This window comes from Pteropus vampyrus, unplaced genomic scaffold, assembly GCF_000151845.1.
Source record: "Pteropus vampyrus isolate Shadow unplaced genomic scaffold, Pvam_2.0 Scaffold14, whole genome shotgun sequence".
In the NCBI taxonomy this organism is placed as follows: Eukaryota; Metazoa; Chordata; class Mammalia; order Chiroptera; family Pteropodidae; genus Pteropus; species Pteropus vampyrus.
The window spans coordinates 14716004-14737052 of NW_011888795.1; the positions used below are offsets into that span (position 1 = coordinate 14716004).

The following is a 21049-nucleotide window of genomic DNA, read 5'->3' on the forward strand; positions in this document are numbered from 1 at the left end:
CAAGGACCTCCAGAGGGACTTAGCTCTTCTAACTGAAATATAAAAGTCCAGTTCCTGATTAGCAACTTAACAGGACAAGCCACCTTTTATACTGACAGGTACATTCCCTGAAGGGCCACTATGTCAACTGAACCCCCTACACCAGTCCTCCAAACAAGGAAGCAGATGCTCAGTAGAATCAGGACAGCATCAGGAATTCACCTTGGGAACTGGCCCAGATATGAACTGGAATGACATTTCAGTTTTACAGGCTAAAAGTAGTCAAACCTGATACACCCAGAATTAGACATCATTCTTTCGACACTGAAACTACCTTTGTTGCCCCAGTCTGCAGTCCCCACCCTGTACTGTCTTTCAGTAGATAAAAACCTTTCTGCATTTCATCCCCATCAAAGATAGTTCTTCTAGATTAGTGCTATCCAATGGAATTTTCTGCAATGATGGAAATGTTCTATATCTGCACTATCCAATGTGATAGCCACACATGACTATCGAGCACTTGAAATGTGCTAGTGTGACTAAATGACCTAACACTTTAATATTATTTTAATAAGTCTAAATTACAAATATGGTAGCTAGTGACTACCATAATGCACTATGCAAATCTAGGTAATCACTCCTCAGCCACATGAGACTCGTTTCTGACATCCAATGGATCTATAACCCTGTTTCAAGGTCCTAGATCCCAGCTACATGGTTTAATTCTCTTTGCAAGCCTCAATAAGGAAATTCATAGACAATAATTCTGGGGCAAGTAGCTCTGTACAACCCTCAAACAATCCTGAGGCAATTAGTTATCAATTTAACCCCAAGCAAGTTGTTTTAAGGTTCACCACTTGGAATCTCTAACAATAGAAACTCAAAGGATAAATACCATTTGGTTGTCTCTCCCATTCCTAAAACTCTTTGGAGCCTCCTCAATTCACCAGGAAGCTCCCAATGGATCTTTTTCAGCCACCCACACTGCCTACTTATCTTGTTCATGCTCTTCCCTAATAGACTTAGGAATTATCCTTCTTCTAACTCCTGAAAGCCAAAAGTATACTCGTAAAATAAAAGCATTTTCCTACATCTAAAACGTTTTTAAACTTTGTCATTGTTTTTTGTTTTTTTTTGTTTTTTGTCCTGAACAGAGCCCATTCTATGTGCTATATATATGAGGTTTTCAGAAGCTTGCTCTGGTAGAAAACTAAGTGGTCTTCAAAATCTATTCTCAAATTTCAGAGTACATAGACCAGGACAGATGCAAGTAATTCTTAGAATTTGCTTTCAAAAAATCTGAACTAGAAAAAATACTTAAGTATTTTAATTTTATCTGTGGGCATGGTACAAAATTTGCTGGCAAAGTTAAGAGCAAAATGAAAAATGCACCTTCCAATAATCAAAGGCATATTCTCTTGGTCTTTAGTTTCTTCTGAAACTTTCAGATCACTTATATCCTGCAGCGATGTGCTTGCTTCTTTCACAGGAATCTAAATCAAAGAACCTCCTGAACCCACCTCAGAAATTGTTCCACTCTGAAGAACGCTACACCACTCCGTAAGCCAGTTGCCTGATCACCCTTCTGCCCTAGTGTCATTACTGGGGCCCATTATACACAGGCACACAGGCACAAGTCACTGCTTCTCAGACAGCAAATGAGGGCTTTTCAGACAGCCTATGACACTTTATGCCGTACTTCTTTCTCACATCCAGCAGACCCAGGCTTAATTTATCTGTCGGGACGATGACTCTACTCCTGCTGGTAACCTTGAGTTCTTAAAGCTCTGACATATAATAACAACAAGGTTTTGGATGGCAGCAAGCCTGTGACAAGTAAGAAAAGCTTGTGCATTAAAAATAAGATTAGAAAGCTCATGGGCTCCTGAAAGCTTCATTCCTGCCTAAGGCTCCCAAAGGTTTCCTTGCTTCTAGAACATACTATTTTCTGTCCTCTGGAGACAAATCCATTTGACATGTATTTGTCACCTACAAATCAATGAATAAATCAAGCACATTAATAGCATTTTAGAATCTTTGGAATTTAGGCTAACTTGGGCAGTAGTCATGATAGACATTCAGGAATATGGGAGGGAGGCTAGGATGAGCTGGCAGAGACATTTAATTACTTAGAAAGAGCAGGGACTGGGATAACTGAGCCAATTGCACCAACAAGCTCTGGAGGGTAGATAAGAAGAACAAGACCCAGTATTTGAGTATCAGTATTTACTTGAAAGACACTACAGTGAGAGACCGAGGCAGCAGCAGTCATCTTGAGCATATATATATCAGAATCCTAATAAAAATCTGGGGCTAATGGCATGTTGTCGAATACAATATGCTTATGGCTTAGTTTTAAGTAAGGCAGTAAATTAGAATTCAGAGATGCATAGTTAGGTAGATAGACAATGGCCAAGTGACTATAACAAAATATTTCTTTGCTCTGTCAGAGTTAACTCACTTTGTTCCATTCGTGCTATTCCTCGTCAAGACAACTGAGCCAAATTTCTTGATACTTGGACTCTTCTATAAAAATACAGGCTACATCATAAAACATACCATCTTTACCAGTTATAAGCTCTACACACTGAGTTGTTACCATCTATCCATGACATTATCATTTCAGTCAAAGAAAATCCTCCTAAGGAATCAAGAGATCTCAGGCTGATGTGCAGGATTGCAACAGTGCTCCGCATTTAACTCGGCTGGTTGGGTCATGCCTTCCAAGTTAATCCTCTATGCTATCTTCCTTTTCCTTCTTCCCTACCACTCTAACCTCAGTTAATTTTAAAACTACCATCAAAAGAGGGCTATTCAAACCAAGCCAGCATTTTGAAAGTGAAAATAAAAATGCTTGTGAAAGTCATATCAATGCTAACCAAATGGTAAATAAAGTAAAATTAAAGGTATAAGATCACCAAGGGGGGAGGGGGAGGGAAACTACTGTTATCATTTGCAGATGTAAGTTTTTCATGCTTTGGAGAAGAAAAGGTTAACGCAAAAAAAAAAATGGAACAAATGATGTGGGCAGTGTATCAGTCAACCCAAAAGATATTTCTGTTCAATATAAATAGGCATTAATTTGCATGTGTTTATCACTCCTAATTTTCAAGCACATTAGAGGTCAATTAAGAAATTGATAAACCTCTCTCCTGAAAAGATTAAAGGAAAAAATATTAATATGCCATTAACACTCTCACCAGAAAATGGAACTCAGTCATCATTGCTGAAGGTAAATGTCCATGCTAGCATGACCAGATGGAAGGCTAATGAAAAAGTTGTCCTCTTCACACCTCAAATAATGGATGAAATTGAATCTTCATCTGCAATATAACAACAGACATACATTAAAATGTTTCACACTTGAAAAGTAACACCTGTTAAACTCAGAAAAAGAAGCTTTCTACTACTTACTCATGCAAGCGTCATAACTTGTACTGAATTTGAATAATCAATCGTATATTTATTAAATACCCTAAAAAGTTACGTTATTTGAGGGATGTATATATGATCTATAAGAGATAGCCAACCAATATCTACAAAGTTTAAACTGATTGAAGAATATTAGAAGAGGTTTGGAGGAAAAAAAATCCCTAAATGAAACTTCCATTTTGACCACATCATATGTAAAGAATTGTGGAGAAAATAAATCATGCTCCTTCTCTTCAGTAAAATAGAGATACTACAACTTTGGCTTTAAATGAAACGAGGGGAATATCCACCTTTCAATCATCCATTCATTCAGCAAACCTTTGTTTAGTGTCTACCAAATATTTGGCACAATGCTAGCTAATAGAAATTCAAGTGAATTGATGAATGTATCTTAAAATTGAAAGTGCTGTTCCCATTCCTGCTATGAGTTTCTCTCCCATTATCAGCTGACCCATTGAGAACTATAAAATAGGAAAGAGCATATGAATGTGGTAAAAGAGGAGAATGAGAACAGGATGTATGTGTGCTGAGGCTAAATCCATAGGCAGAAGATATAAAGGAGGCTTTTATACTATGCATGGATGACATGCACTCTAAAATTTATTGAAGGTTTTACACTGAGCAATAATGTGGTCATATCTTTGTTTTAGAATATTTGGAGATAGGGTTGGTTGGGGTCAGGGTCAAAGCTGGTGGGTCAGTAATGAGCTGTTGCTGTGATCAAGGGAAAAATTCAAAGCAGTTTGGCCTGTAACAGGGGAGGTGGGAGTATCCAAGCATGAAAAGATTCGAGCGATATTTAAGAGTTCTTTTCCACTGGACTAAGCGATTGAGTGGATAGAAGGGATAAAAAGAGGAAGAAGGTAAGGATGATATTTAACTTCATCTCTCTACACCCCAATATTTTCATCTATAAAATTGATTTATTATCATAACAGTATTTACAATGTGGGGTTGTGGGGATCAAATGAAAACAATGAAAGGAGAATCATTTTGTAAACTGAAAAGCTCTATATAAATGTTTGTTAAAAGCAACAAAAAAAGGTTTTAGGGGAAGAAATTTTCTTCTTTGAATCTTAATTTCTTCATCCACAAAAATGAAGTAGTGAGGTTGCCTTCGGGATCTAATGTTCCTTGACTCTATGACACTTTTCTTGACAAAGTAGAAGAATTCATTCAATTTCTTGGGGTGAGATGTAAAGATAAGCCAGTAACCACCACTACCATTTCAAAGATGAACCTTTAATTTTGCTCCATGCCTAATGGTAGGCAGGTGTTTGTCCATGCAAACATCTTTACTATGCACTTTCTCCCTATGCCAGGTCTGAAACATGAGAATGTGGCATGGATTTTAGGAAGAGCTGCTTATAGTCTAAGATGTCTTTGTATTACTTAGATATAATAGATATTCTGCATCTTCTAAATAAACTTTCCTTTCTCCACCTTGCAATACGAAGCCCAGCCAGCCTTCCTTACAACCCCTCAGATGAATGAATACTCTATTGCTTTTTAAAGAAGTTCTGTCCTCTCTTTTTCTAGACCTCTTCATATCTGCCTAAGTTTTCAATGATGGCACCAGGATCTATTCCAAAACTAATAAACTTCAACAAAATGTATAAAAAAACAAATTCATTGATTGTGTGCTTAAATAGCCACAATTGTTATAGTTGTATTTTGAGTTTAGCCAATTAACCCGTCATTGATTTATCCAGAAAAAGTAAACAGAAAAGATAAGTTCACTCTAGATGAGGCCTTATCATATAAAACATTCTACAGTAATTCAGAAACCACGAATATTCCAGTTGTTTCCCCACTTCCCTTTGCAGCTTTAGGCTGATCTTGAACCTTGCAGGATGCCTAATCTCCTTGGACTCAACTTCTTATCAACTTTCTATTTCAGAAAAAAATATATACAAAATATTACATTTGTTTAGCATTTCTCTGCAGGATCAACTATTTGATGTCACTGTGATTAGGGAGAAATACAAGTCTCTGTATATATTTTTTTCTGGCTGAAAATTATAATTGTCTGCATTCAGATCACTCTTCAAAGCATTAGTTTCACACTTGATTTTATTCAAGTGGAAAAGCCATCAACTATTTTTTTCATTGCAACTATTTCTTGTTTTCCAGCTGTAGTAAAAAAGGTATAATCTATAGGAATAAGAAAAAACTCTTAACTTACTTGGAAAAGCATGAGAGCAGAGAGTCTTAAAGAAAACTAATTGTTAATCCAGCCAACCACCAAGGTAATTCAGAGATAGATGTTTAAAGATACATATAAAAATCAGAATTGAAGAAAATGACAATTCTAATCTTGTCTTAGCTTTTTTTTTTTTTGTTAAGAATAACATCCATTACAATTTTTTTTGCCATGTACAGAGTTCCTTATTGTTTCCAGCTCATTAATTTTCCTCTGTCTCTCCCAGAACAACACATTTCACCACGGTTTTGCATATGGGAGGCATAAACAAAAGCAGGACATTTTAAGGCATGATCCCATGTGGCCTTCAAGAAGTTTATATTTCCCTGGAAACTCTGAGAATCTTTTGCCCAGCTAAGGAGAACATCTGTTTCCTCTTAGCAACTTTAAGCACATTCTGATCCTGACGTCTTTCAATATCACCCACACAATGTATTTGAGGTTTTCCTGAGTAAAATGGGGAACGGAGTGACATTTGAGTTGGGGGCAAATTGCCACTTTCCAAGAGACATTTAACTTAAGGTTTTACTTGGAGATCAAAAAGCGCAGGGTTAGTGCTGCTTATTCTTGGTTCTTCCCTAGAAACCTCTTTCTGCAATAACACTTAGCAGTTATGTAGCATTCTTAAAACATTAAACAAATTACTCCTCAACCAACCCTTTGTCTGGAAGTCGATTATGTACAATATAATTTGCAGATGAAAAACCAAGAAATGAACCGACTTAATTAGAATTCAGATGCATACTCCATGCTTCCCATTATCCCTCTCCCCTGACCACCAAGAGTTTCCATGTGTCAGCACGATTGCAGCCAAGATCATCTAGTAGCATTACTTTGTGATTATTGTCTACTTCAAATTTTAAATGTTCTAACAACTACATTATTTTGGGTTCCTTTATTTATCAATTCAGTCCAAAGTACCTACTGTGTATAGCGTAACCTTTTAGACATTGTAGTTCATTTTTATCAAATCAAATAATAATCTAGCTCAGAGGTCAGAAAACCACACAGCCCATGGACCCTATTTTTGTAAATAGAGCTTCAGTGGAATACAGGTATACCCATTTGTTTAGATATTATCTATGGCTGCCTTTAATAGCTGAGTTGAAATTGAAGCTTGGTTCATACGACCCACCAGCCCCAAATATTTCCCATGTGGTCCTTTACGGAATAAGGTTGCCTCTCTCAATTCTAGCTCAGCAACTTCTAAATACCTCATCTCACTGCATGTGGTTCTCCTAAGAACCTGGTTAAAGGGACAGATCCTGCACTCAAGAAACTGTGATTCGGTAAATCAGTGGGTGTGGTGTGCAAGGATCTGTATTTTTAAAAACCTCTCACAGGAGTTAGGTAGTATAACTCCATTTGAGAAATGCTGTTCCAGGTGACACAGTTTAAAGGTATTCAAGAGACAGAATTTTTTTAAATGGAAGGAGTGCCCTTGGGATGAGATTAAGGAAAGACTTCTTAGAGATAGTAATTATCTGCAAGTTTTGATGGATTTGAATTGTTAGGGAGAAAAGCTAAAATTTACTCCAGGCAGTAGAGAAAATAGCTATAAGCCAAGATACGGAGATGGGAAGGTACAAGGATGGGGGAAGTGTGTAGTAAGAAAACAGATCTAACCAAAGCTAGGGTATCACTTAGGAATCATGAAAGAAAAGATTTTATTTGTATGGAGTTGGGGATCAGTGTAATAGATGCCCTTGAAGGCTTATTAAAAAACACTTTCAATCCCAATCAAGATCTATGAGCTTCAGTAGAATTGACCAAGCCAGTGTATCCCAATCTCTCTCATGAATGATGGAGGTCAAATATTGGGTTAGGGTCAGGAGACAGAATTAAATCAGTGGCCACTTTAGAGTTTGAACTTGCAACATTAACCTCATGAGCAGTGTCTTCAAACTTTAGCATGCATCAGCAGCACAAAGAGGGCTTGTTCGAACTTGGAAAGCTGGGTTTCCCTCCATAATTCTGATTGGGTAGGTCTAGAGCAGGGCCTGAGAATCTGCATTTCTAGTAAGTCCCAAGCGATGCTGATGGTGCTGGTCCAGGGACCACATTTGAGAATCACCACTCTAATCAAATGAGACAAATGGCTGCAAAAGAAGGGTCACACAGAGTGTTTGTAAATAGCCTTTGTCATACTGAAGCCCACTCAGTTCTACAGCGGATAAACTGAGGCAAAAGCACTACTGTTCTTCAGGGAGGAATTTCAGATATCCTCGCCAGTTTGGACAGAAACCAAATTGAATTCATAGGATAATAAATAACAATAGAAATAAGAACAGGTCTTAGAGATCATCTAGTCTAGCCTTTTATTTTATAAACTAGATAGAGAATCTGAAAAATAGAGAGGTTACATGGTTTAAGTGCATCCATCTCCTAATTGCAACCCAAAGGATTTAGTTCTCTAGAAGGAACCTGAGTAATAAAAATGGGTGATATTTAATATTAAGAAAATAAACTAGGACTTAGTTCATGTCTCCTTAGTTTACTAAACAGCTTACAGATGACAACACTATATGAATTCTCATTTTAGTAATTATATCAAAAATGAAATCTTCATCAAAGAAAGGCCCACATTTGCAAAAAACAGATACCAAAAAAATTAATCAAGATTAGAAATCAATTTTGGCTTTTGGATAATTGATCCAAAACTTTTTACTCTATTACCTCATGCTTTTAAATGGCAAATCATCACATTACTAATATGACTCTATCTAGTTTTCTACTGTTTTGCCGAATTTCATGTGCAAGGAAATTGAAACAATTCTAGTTCAAGTCTTAGTCCCTGATTATGGGTAAACAGCAACTCAGGTAACAGCTGCAATTGATTGAGAGTGACATCTAAGCAGAGATGCTTTTAGCTACCTCTGGGCTCCCAAGACACTTAGAAATAATTCAGATATGGCTTCTTATCAGCTGGGTATTAGCAGCCTGTAAATATGTGTCCCCATTCACATAATGAGTTCTGACAGAATAAAAGCCACCTGGAAACATTTAAGCATCTTTTTTCAAGAGGTGGTTTAAGCTACTTTTTCTCAAGGGACAACCAATCAACAATATATTATTTTTAGTTTGTTGACATGTGGAATGTGTCAGGCTTTTGTTTTGTCTTGTTTTGTTTTCTGTTTGCTTTCATTTGCTTGCTGTCTGTGTTCTTCATTTGTCTTTAAAATGTAGAACAAAAAAGGATTGGTTTCCTTTTCCAGCCTCATGTCATATGTAGATAAAAATGAGTTAATCTTTAATGAAGCAGAAAGTGAGTTATATAAAAGCAATTCCCTTCCAGACTTTACATGATGGCTCTTGTTCGTTTTATTGGTTCATCAACCAAATGGTTATTTATTCATATATCCATCCATCATATATCGAACACTACTACGTGAAAAGCATTTTGACAAATTTAGGTTACCCCCAACATTGTAATTATTGGAAAAGAAGAAGGAGTAAGAAAATACTGCTTCCACACTATGCTCGGTTTCAGTTCTAATTTCTCTTTTGTTCCATCATGGTATAATTTCGGCATTCTTGTTTGGTTAATCATTTCACGAACAAGATTACTCTTCCATCATTTTCAAAGTGATAAAACAAAGGATTTAATCATTTCTTTGCTTGAAAATGCTAGGTATTATGGAATATTCTATTCTTTATAAGTTTAACACAATTTTCCTCGGCCTGGTGGTCTCAGGTATTCTTTACTCTGGTGTTCTTTCCTAACCTAGCCTAACCTTGAATGAAGCCAGCATTCGAGTCAGTCCTGTCTATGCACAAACTCTCAAGCATGTAGCGAAGAGCCCACGTTGAAGTTGGGCTGCTTTCCTTCAACCTAGAATAAATTCCACCTCCACAAAGACAATAAATCCTTCAAAGACCAACTCAAAGTTCGACCTCCTCTACTGGGCTGCCGTGGGAGCCGGGTCACCACAATGAGATCTTTCTCTGTATTTTTAGGACACTAAGGTGTATACACACTGGACACATCAAATTCTGCCTTATGAATTATTGTTTTGAATATGTGTACTATAAGCTCTTTGAGGATAAATAAAAGCAATGTTCTCTGTTAGAGAATATTTATTGGCAATTTTCTCCAATAGAAAAGTGTCCATGGAATCAACTAAAAAATAAAAAAATCAAAATCTTAAGTTACTAAAGGCAGTTTCTAAATAGGTTAACATTTCTGAAGTCATTACTGTTGAATTTAAAAGGGTTGTTGTTGTTTTTAAGAAGCTTAGAAAATTAATTGATCTTCCTAATGTTACATAATGGAGCCTTGAAGTAAGTAGTATGTTTATTCTTCAAAGAACTTTAGAAATCTTTACTAATTAACTCATTAATCACTAGCTAAACCAGCGAACTGAAAAGAAGGTTGCGAAAAGAAAAGCAAGTGGTTGTGAAAGCAGTAATTTAAAAACAACCATATTCTAGAGAGTGGAGGGAGGGGCTGTTTGTTGTTCATTTGGCCATACATCAGGGTGGGTTTTCATTGTGTGTTTTTTGTAGGGAGAGAGTTTCTCTGGCTTTGATATTAGACAGCATCTTGCTGAATGTTGCCTGTTATTACAAATAGCTCACAATGCCAGCTTTTCACACATTGGATGCTAGGGTTTTTCATTTCATAAAACAGAAAGAGAAATGAAGAAAACACTATATAATGCCCTTTAGGCTGAAGCACTAAAATGTGCTTCAAGAAACATGTAGGAGGAAGATGGGAGGAGGGAGGAGCAGAAGAGATGATGCAAAAGAGCAAATCCCATTTTAGTAAATGAACCAAATCCTAGAATTAGAAAGAAAATCCTCAAAATGACAGCTAAAAATGCCTGACAATTTTAAATCTAGGATAATGGCAATTTATAAAATTTAGGCTTAAAAAAAATCACCATTCCCCAAATCTTTGACCTATATTTTGAAAGGTATCTATTCAGGTGGTTTTTGATACTTCTGATGTTGAGATAAACAAACAGGAAGGTGTGAGTGGGTGTAGAGCAGTCTCATGGTAATGCGCAGTCTCACCGATTTATTTACCCTCAAAGCAATTTTAAAATCAATTCAGTATTTCCTGGATAGGTTGACGTCACCCCACTCACATCAGAGTGAAAGACCAAGCTTCTTGCTTCGTACTCATTAAAATTCTGTATAGCACACTATGCAGGAGCCGATGTCTATTTTCAGGACAACCATAAAACAAAGCAATAAATGTTCTTGTCTCTGAGGCCAAGGTGGGTAGAGCAGAGAGGAGTGTTGTGGGATAAGGTCTACAGATAAGGAGAGAGGAGAGGAAGCATGGAATCTGGTAATGTTTATCAAATTCTAGTAATAAAATTAAGTGTCAGCCATGCATAGTTAATAAAGCATCGAAAACACAGACATGAATTCAAGAGTACTCCAAGAATTCTAATCAGAGAGACCAGCTGGGAAGGTAGTGACAGTAAATGTAATCTGGGGACAATGATTCTATACCAAGGAAATCGAAAACACTATTCTCAGTTTTTCTTTTATTATTGTCATTAAGTAGTTTTTATTCTTACAACCCATTTATACAAGAAAATATCTGTGACCCATCTTGGTACTATTTACATAAATATAGAACCTAGTTCTTTCAGATGTATAATATATATATTATATATATAATATATATATATGTATGCATATAGTGTGTATGCATGTACATTTTTTAATTATTGAATGACATTAATAAAATTAAATGTTTCAAGTGTACAATTCAATAGTATGTCATATATATTGCATTGTGTTCACCACCCAAAGTTAGACTTCCTTCCATCACCAAATATCTGACCCCTTTTACTCCTATCTACCTCCCTCCCTTCCCTCTGTTAACCACTAATCCGTAGTTCCTGTCCAAGAGTTTCTGTTTGTTTGTTGCTTTCAGTGTTATATCCCACATATAAGTGAAATCATATGGTTTTCAACTTTTTCTGTCTGATTTATTTTGCTTAGCATGATTATCTTAAGATCCATCATGTTTCATTTATACACACAATTATATGTATGAATATGCACCTGTCACCAGGCCCCCAGGTCGTGATTGCCATGGTAGAGGAACTGTCTTGGTAAAGCTTTGCCATCACCCTGGATCTAAGGGTTGCATTTGGCTCTGCTATGATAAAGGGAAGCAGGGTGACTAAAAAGAACATTAAAGTTTTATAGAGCTGAGAGAGCAGTTGCTCTCTTTCCCCCAATGTGAGATGCAACTTTTGTACAATCGTGTCATTCAGCTAGGCCTGCAGAAACCCTGTGACTTGTCCTTCGGCTGAGGAAGCAAACCTTGCAAAAGGGAGGCTCTCCTATGGACAGAGACATTGCTCTCAGAATACTCAGGGAAACGCACATGCTGTGCTTCCTTCAGTCCCACCTGATAGGTAGAAGTGGCTGTCCACTAAGAAAAAATGACCTCAAATTCAGAACAGGAGTCATTTTGTTTTTGAGCATTCCATACCAAGTATTCTTTCTACCTAGACAACAGACATACGCCACTCCAATGAGGTGCCTGGCTTTCTTCTTTCAGCTTCACACACACACACACACACACACACACACACACACACACACACACGCGTGCGCTTCCGCACACACACACACACATACACACACACAACCAATGGGACCGTGCATATGATAAGAAACAAGACTTTTATTCTAAGAAGGACAGGCTAACCTTTCAGAGTTCATTAGAAACACCCCAGAATAAACCCTCAGGTTCTAATCTCTTCCATGTTCAAAGGCAATGAAGAATTACCTAAAGACTCAGCTTCCCTCTCCCTCTGGGTCAAGGAGAAAGGAATATGGATAGAGTTCTTCCAGGAGGAATTGGCACGGTGCCCACTTGGCTCAGAAAGGAACCAGCTGCCTCTCTGCTCATGTACTCTATTTTCAGAGACAGCCTGGTTCCAGTTCTCTGCTGGAAGCTGCGGCCGGGCGCAGAGCAGCCAGGAGGGGACCTCCCATGCTGTTGGAGTCTTTGGGAGTGGGAAGTATACACTACAATTCATGACACAGAGTGACCTAAAGGGGACACCCTCAGTTTTTTGTTTTCCTGGTCTAGGTCACATTGCCCTTTGAAATGGCATGATGGTGCCACTGCCCAGTGGGTAGGACATAGCTTTTTGTTACCCTAGGACTTAAAAAACAAAGAAGGGAGGTCTATACCCTCTCTCTCTCAGACCAACCTGGTTCAATTCTCATGCTCTGCCACTTTCCAGCTGTGACCTGGGGCAAGTCACTGAACCTCTCATCTACAAATGGGGTAATAACAGTCCCTACCTCACTGGATACTTACGAGGATTAAAGAAAGGCACATTTTCAAAGGGCTAGGGAAAAGTGCCCAGAATACAGGAAACGCCTCTCCTGCCTGACTTCCCATTGACCTGCTCTTAGACCTCGAAGGGAAGAAGAAAAGAGAACCAGGCTGCTGCCCTCATGCTCCCTCCCATGGGCCTGGTGGTCCAGGCTGAGTGAGACTGGCACTGCCCTCACATCCCACCCCCGTCTGTCCCTGCATTTCTCTGGGCTGAGTGAAAGCAGAGACGTTGGCTGATCAGCTGAAAGTCACGAATGCCCTCATTACACTGAAATAAGCTAATTAAGAAAGTCTAAAAAAGGAGGCAGTGGCACTGAGGAAGAGCCTGGTCCACTTACTGAGCACAGGTTCTGGAAAGCTGCTTTGAATGGAATGCAGGGCCTTATTTATTATTAACAACATGAAGGAGAAAATGGAACCACTGAGACTTTTTCTTCATTCTATTTTGTTTCCATTGCCTACAAATAAAGCGCCTACTCCCTAGAGAGAGTTGCCAGTCGTCTACGACCTGCTCATCATGCACCACGATTGCAGAGGAACCGACCAGGGGTTTTCTGAATCTAAAACTGCCATGAAATGTGTGTTGGTATAACTAAGACTAAAAATTCCAATCTTGAGAAGCATGTGCAAAGATGGTTTCTCAACTCTAAGCATATATTTTCCAAACCACAAATCAAAACCTACTAGGTCACAGGGATTTTTGAATGGCTTCTCTGACTGCCCTTAGGCTATCTTAAAGGTAATAGTTTGAATGCCAAAATATTGGCCTTTTGGGATTGTGAGGAAAAGCAGGACAGAATACTTGACTCACTTAAAAATTCAGGCACTTATCATCTTTATTTATTTGGCAGGGAGGTAAAAGCCATCAAATAGGGAAATATTTGTAAAGCAGAAACCCATAGTTACCATTTATAAGGGTTATCCTCTTGTCCTTATCCTGATCTGAATAGCAAAAGAAACTAGCACTGGACCCAAGTCTCCATGGCGACTCCCTGAGCACTAGTGGTCATGGGTAGAATTGCCAAAGAATGTCAGGACTCTAATTCTATCTCTCTTCTGTCCCTCAAAAGAGGTAACCATCTATACACCTGACTATCTTCTTTTTTTCATCTCATGTCATTCAAAAGGACAGAGTATCCACCTGAGCACTTGTGGTCTATTCAGTGTGCTCCAGGGTTAGAAGCGAGAACTCTAAGAAACAATATTCCCCTGACCCCAAGAGAGCTTTGCCTCAGGAGTCAGTCTGGCATCACAGTGGGTTGTCTTGGAGTCAGATTATCTAGATTCAAATCTTAACCTCCCCACCTATAATCTAGGTAAGCACTCTGAGCCTCAGTTTTAGCACCAATAAAGTGGAAATAATAAGCAGCACTTCACTCATTGGAATAACTGTAGTGACATAAGCAAAGAACCTGGTTCATGCCAAGAATCCAGTGAATGTTAGCAGTTGTTTCTAGACAGGGAAAACATGTGGTAACTATTAGCATAGCAGTATCAACTCTAAGCAATTAACAATCTAGTCCTCTCTTAGGGACTTGGAGAAGAATAAGAATATAGAGCATTTTTCCTAACATTTAATCATTTTAATATCTTAGAATAGAAAATATAGAAACAAAAAATTTGTAAATAAGTTAATGGGCTGGTTTTCAACAAAACAAAAAACCGGAGAGAATGCTTTGGCTATTCTCCCCTGATCTGGGCCTGTCATTCATTAATGTACTAGCAACCACATCCACATGGAGTCTACTGAACTCTCAGTCCTCAAAATATGGAGAGTAAATTAAAATACAGTCTACCAGACATGTATCCAGGGCACTATTTTATCTGTTGGATTTATCTTACTAATTTTAAATAAAAATTCAAAATTTAAGATGTACACTTAAGTTATAAAGTTATGGTCATTGGAGTTGAATTCTGCTTTCTCTCTTTTTTTCTCTCTTTTGTTATGTGGACATAAGGATTTTTTTTTTCTTAATTTATAAAACAGAGGCCTGAAAAGAGATGTACCCTAAAGCTATTACTTTTTTAGGCTTTCATTATTCTATAAATTCCTCAAATATTAATGAAAATGGTTTTTGAAAACAGAAAGTTGAGGAAAGAAACGTTTTTAATACCAAAAGGAGTCTTTTCAGAATTTTGTAAGCCACAAAATAAGAAACAATCTTTACCCTCTGTGTCATTTGCAAATTGGGGACAAGCATGATTTTTAAAAGCCAATGAGGGCAGCAGGGAGATTCTAGAAGGCACAAGATATAGAGCAGAATTCTGGAAGCAGGTGGTGTGTGGTACAGCAGAGGATAAGAAAAGAGAGAGGTGAAATTGTATTCAAATATTTAAAGCCCCCCTGTTTAGAGTCTAGGTACTTTCTAATCTTCACACACTGCATCCTGTAAGAAACTGTGGTAGCTTTTCATCTTCCCCAGCCCAGTTTTTTCTCACTTCCTTTCACACATCCTGCTTTTCATACATATCACATTCAGATTACCACGTGTAACATCCGCCACTATGCAGGGCAGTGTAGGAAAAGCAATCAGATTAATGATTACCAGGTATAGTTCGATAGAATCTGCTTCTCTGCTTCACAGTCAATAAGCAGCCAGACTCTGGTTTCTCTTCGTGACATAGGTTTCATTATCCCTAAAACTGTAGCTTTTAAAAAAACAAAACAAAAAACACTAAGTTCTGATACATTCCACTCAACCATTTGGCAGATCCCTTTTATTTAAAAACAAAAGGAATAAAGGAATAAGCATTCATTTAAGAAAACACTGTATTAATGTGAATGTTTGAGAATTCTTAGCTACCCTACATATGGGATAACTGTGTTGAAACTGAAAACAAAAATTAATTTGGTCTATGAGCAAAGACTTATTAGTAGCCTACCATTCAAGCTATTTCTTCAGCCACTACAGAGAGTATAATAGATTGTTAGTGTTCTTCAAAGAGTTTACAGTTTAGTTGGAGAAGAAATTAAAATTGAAATAATAATGATTTTTTTAGTTGTTAATAATGTAACAGTGTAAAACTCTACAAGGACAATGCAGCAAAATGTTTACTTGTCAATAGGTAGATGGTACAGAGTGATATGAGTTTAAAGGAAGCAAAGTTACTGTGCATATTGCAGGCTGAGAAGGCTTCCCAGCAGAGGTGGGGTTTGCCCCAGGCCTGATAGGACATAGATGGTAGATTTTGTTCTGGCTGGAAGGAGGCCAGGCTCCCAAGAGAAGCAAGAGAGTGAGAATACCACGGAAATATCAGAGGTAGCTGCTTGTAAGACATATTCATAAACTGTGGGCTGGCTGAAGTTGAAGTTTCATGTAGAAGAGCAGGAGAGAGTGATAGAAAGAGAGTTTCTGGGTTTAAGACAATTCAAAGAAATTTTGAGTCCATCAAATTGCTCTAATTACATTCTTTGTCAATAAAAAAATATATTTGTTAGGCTCCTATTATATACAAAGTATTGTTGGCATGGAGAAAGGCAGAGAAACAAAAAGGAAAGATCTAATTTGAGCTCAGAAGCTAGACATAAAAACAGGAAATGTGAACAATGCAAAATATACTAAACAAAACCCAAAAGAAAAAAAAAAGGAAGGTGAATTGGCAAATAACTACTACATCTGTAAAGGAAACCAATTATTTTGTCTGCTAAATACCTTTTCCTTTTTTCTGAGAATAAAAGAGCCTTTCTTCTGAGTATCATTCCTCCCAGCCCTCCTACTAACCCTGTGGTACCCACAGGAGCTCACTTCTTCCATGACCCTTTCCCCTGGCTATAATCAGTTGATAAGGAGTGAATCCTAACGGGATGACCAGCCCGGGTCCCAGTTTCTTTCAGGAACCAGCTACATCCTTGCTTGGTTTTTCTATCTTTTTATAAATAATATGAGCATTCTGATTATAAATCCCCCCTTTCATAAACTGATTCAAATTGGATGCCTGTCACTTGCCACTCAAAGAGTCTTATTAAACTAAGTGATTAGAATCTGCCTTTTGTTATAATTGTTTGTATTCATTCCTTCAAACTTCTGTTTGCATTTTTTCCATCAAACCTGTGGATGTTTCTGATTCATCTTTGTCACCTAAATTGCCGAAGTCTGTGATTTGTACCAAGCAGGCAGAATTAGATGAATAATACTAATAGCAATAAGAGACAAACTCCCAACTCTTAGTTGAGAGTTTATTTCTCACTCTTATCAATAGGTGTTAGTAAAAGGGGGGTGGCTATCCTCTAGGTGGTGCTTCTGGGACCAGCTTCTTTCATCTAGTGGCTCCATCCCTCATGGCTATTGTGTACTGTGCTGGATCCTCTATAGACAGGAGCAGAAGGCATGAAGAGGTCTCTACTTTTTAACCACCTGGGCCCAAAAGTGACTACAGCTCTTCCACTCTTACTTAATTGGAAGAAGCCACACAGACTAAATGCTATCCTTAGCTGGGCAGCCAGCTCCTGACAACTGTTCTAGCCTATGAAAAGAAGGCAGTGATCTCTAGTGAAAAAGCCATTTCATTCACAGACATTCAGATAATGTTTGTTGAAACTTACTACAAGGAAGGAACGTTAGAAGGATGGAAAGAAGGAGAGAAGGAAGGAAGGAAGGAAGGAAGAAAGGGGGTAGGAGGCCGATTGGAGTTCGGCGTTGACCCAATGGTAGGGGGTAGGGAGAAGGATAACAATGGCACAGATGTGTGGATGAAGCAGTGAAGAATCACAGGTCATTGAGATTTAATAGTTCATTAAAAATATGTTTTAGAAAGACAAAGAATACCCCAAGAAGGCCCATGGTCTCAGTGTTGTAACCAACACAAAGGGGCCAAAATGGCTACAAAAGGGCAAAAAGGCCACAAAAGGCCACCAAAAAGAGAATTCAAAAGGGCAAAAGGGAAGAGAGCCCACAGGGGCAAAAAAGGACCCAGAAGCAGGAATGTCTGCCTTATATTTGGGCCATGATGGGTGGTTCCAAAGGCATTTCTAGGTGATTGGCAAGTGAAGTCGTTTTGATTGATACCTGGCTGCTATAACTTTGTCTAGTGCGTATGTGTGGACCCAGAATTCTACTACCACTAGATGTTCTTTGGGCAGTCTCTGGGCTGGGCCCTTATTCCTTTGTTTCCCTTGTTGCTCATATCTGACTAGCAACCTAATGCAAGGAAGGAAGGAAGGAAGGAAGGAAGGAAGGAAGGAAGGAAGGAAGGAAGGAAGGAAGGAAGGAAGGAAGGAAGGAAGGAAGGGAGGGAGGGAGGGAGGGAGGGAGGGAGGGAGGGAGGGAGGGAGGGAGGGATAGGGAAAAGAAAGAAAGAATAAAAACCTTCTAGAACAAAGTGAAAAAGTAGTTCACTGTGAGTTAGATGCAGAAAGATTGCTTCTCAAGGACCAAGGACTGAGCATTTTTCTTGCATTTTCTTAATTGTACAAAACCCACTAGAAAACATCATGGATCACAAATAAAAAGGTAGAGGAACTCTGCTGACTACCTTAGTGAAATGACAATACCTCCAGGATACATTTTAAAAAACTTTTCTAAATTATTAACCTTGGGATTTAAACTGCATAAGTCAAAGCTCGTGTCTCCAGAAGCTTTCATTGTCAAAATTTTTTTCATAGGAATCAATTGCCAGGAAAAAAAGCACAAAGCAATCTGCCAAAGAACTTCCTTTAATAGCCAGAGTTTCAAAGATGCAAACATCTTCTTAAAATGGTTGTTTCTTCTTTTAAATTGCATCCCACCTCCTTTCCTTGTGAGGGCAATGAGGGAAAATGTACAACCCTTGGAACACATAGGATATATTTCAAAGCCTTTCTGGAGAGTTTCCAAATATTCTTAATTTTTTCTGTCAAAAATGTTGTAAGTACAAACCCTTATTGTATGAGAGTTCAGTTCTAGTCAAAAAGTGGGGTTCTGGAGCATCTCTCCATGCTCAGGGGAAGAGAAGAGAGTGGAGAAGATAGGGGCTTCCTAAGAAAAAGCCGGGCCCTAGTTGTGGAGGGGATACCCTGGGCACACCTCCCCACCCCGTTCTCCGGGGTATCAAGGCACATTCTCTGGCACTAAAGAGAACTTCCAAAGATCAGGGTCATGTTTAACTTGTCTTTTCATTCCTAGTGCCTAGCATGATCTCTGATACCTAGCAAGCATTCAATAAATATTCAGTGAACAAATAAATAAATGGAGCTGAGATTTAGTTATTATATCTTAGATGCAAAGTGAGCATTTGGCCTCAATAACAAAGGAAAAAATCTAGAATTGGGGTACAAGATTGGAGCAAGACAAATGAGGGGCATTCTATATTAAGTTTCTGTAAATGCTTTTATTTGGAAACCTGTACATAGTCTCAGAGTCAGGAGCAAAAATGAGTCACCAAGCAGAGGTCAAGCAGATTTAGCTGATCAGGTAGCATTTTGAGTCAGGAAGCCAAGGAAGTTACTACTTTTAAATTTTTGTTCAACCAAATTGGAAAATGTTAATAGTAATAAATGATCTGATTTCATTCTTCATAGCTTATCTATATTACTTCACAAAGTTGTAGCAACCTTGAGCAAAACTGTCATCTCCCCTTTTGTCATCTCCTGTAATCAGTGAATGCATCTCCATGTGTCCAATGGCTTTATATTTTTCCCCACTCACCCACCACTTATTTCCCCAGCCTTCCTGAGACGACACATCTTGCTTCAGACTTTCCCATTCTAAATGTCCCTATCTTGTTTCTCAGTCACCAGCATTCTGCTCTTGGCTGGTGAGAGCTGCCTAATTTGTTAATCTGCTCATGTGTTCGGAGAAGTCACTAATGGTAAATCCAGGTAAAATATAGTTTTGTTTATCAGGGCCTTGTGGAGACTAGGTCTTTACCCAATGGAGTATCTTTAATCATAAAAATTTTCAAGTGAAGTAAGGCCACTGGGGAGGAGATCCTGGGGCAAGCTGAACTTTTGCTGCCCTTTAAATCACACCAGGAGAGACAGCCAATGTTTTTGTCTGATCTGGAGACCTGACTATCAAATCCTTTTTAAAAAGCGACTGTCCTGGTTGAGTCAACACTGAAAGACCTCTCATCGCAAAACCTCGGCCCCAGGCCAGTCAAAAAGATAACAGTTGCATTAGTTGATATTTTTTTTCAAAAAGGATGCCTGAGTCATTTCCTTTTAGACCCTCTGACTCCTTTATTTCTGGTTATCTTCAATGTTTCTTATAAATTAATAGTTGAAAACACAATACAGTAGTCTGCTGTGTCCCTTATACACTCCTTTGAGAAAAAAAAAAAAATCAACTTCTTTTAAAGAGCAAAATTGAACTTCCCCAAGATCGTAACTGTGATGAAGCCACAGCAGCCTTCATGGTTGCTCATGGCCAAAGGAGAGACACCCTGCCACAGTCCCAGAATCAGTTTGAAGGTGGTTATGCCCACAAAGCACTACAAAGTACTAGGTTTCCGAGTTAACAAAAGGAAAATGTTGATGACTATTTATGTAGGCCCATGAATTTTCCCCACTTTTCCTTTCTGTTGTCACTATTGTTACTTTATATCTTTTCAGAAACAATATGGAATATAAGTGAATACACAGAAATATATATCCATATATCCACATATATACATATACACATACATTCATATATATGTAAACTCAATACTCCTAGAAATATTCCCAAAGGAAGCTGCCTTTTAAATGTCTTCTCTTCAAAATAAAAAAGTAGGTTAGAGTCCTTGTTGCAGATTATAATAGTCTCACATATTCAGCAGACAAGTCTATAGAAACTCAACCAAATAGATTTTCCCTCTTGAATTGAATAACAACAACACAAAGACACTAGCCCTAATAAGGGACATTCTTAAACTAAACTCAGGCACTTTACAGAGGAAGATAAATGAGGTCAGTCTGGAGCCTACAGGCCAGAGCTAATCAACATATTCAGGGGTTCATCTTAACTAGCTGATTAAACTTGCTTACTTATCTGGTACCGCATGAAACCTATGGATCAGCCTTAGCAAACAGGATGAGGAATTAGACATACAATGGAGCATATCTGGGAAGCAGACCTGGAGAAACCAAGGCGACAGGCACAGTCCTTTATGAGCTCTGACACCTGAGGAAATCTCTCTACAACCCCACAGTTTACAAA

General features: G+C 38.2%; 1 long non-coding RNA gene across 4 annotated transcripts in view; it reads right to left on the reverse strand.

The window, feature by feature from the left end:
- LOC105307623 overlaps positions 1-21049 on the reverse strand; it is a 239164-nt gene that overhangs the window by 208111 nt on the left and 10004 nt on the right. For all 4 annotated transcript variants that reach the window (XR_002778370.1, XR_002778363.1, XR_002778366.1 and 1 more), the window contains exon 3: positions 3180-3302. This is a non-coding gene — a long non-coding RNA (uncharacterized LOC105307623). The remainder of the gene's footprint in view (positions 1-3179; positions 3303-21049) is intronic.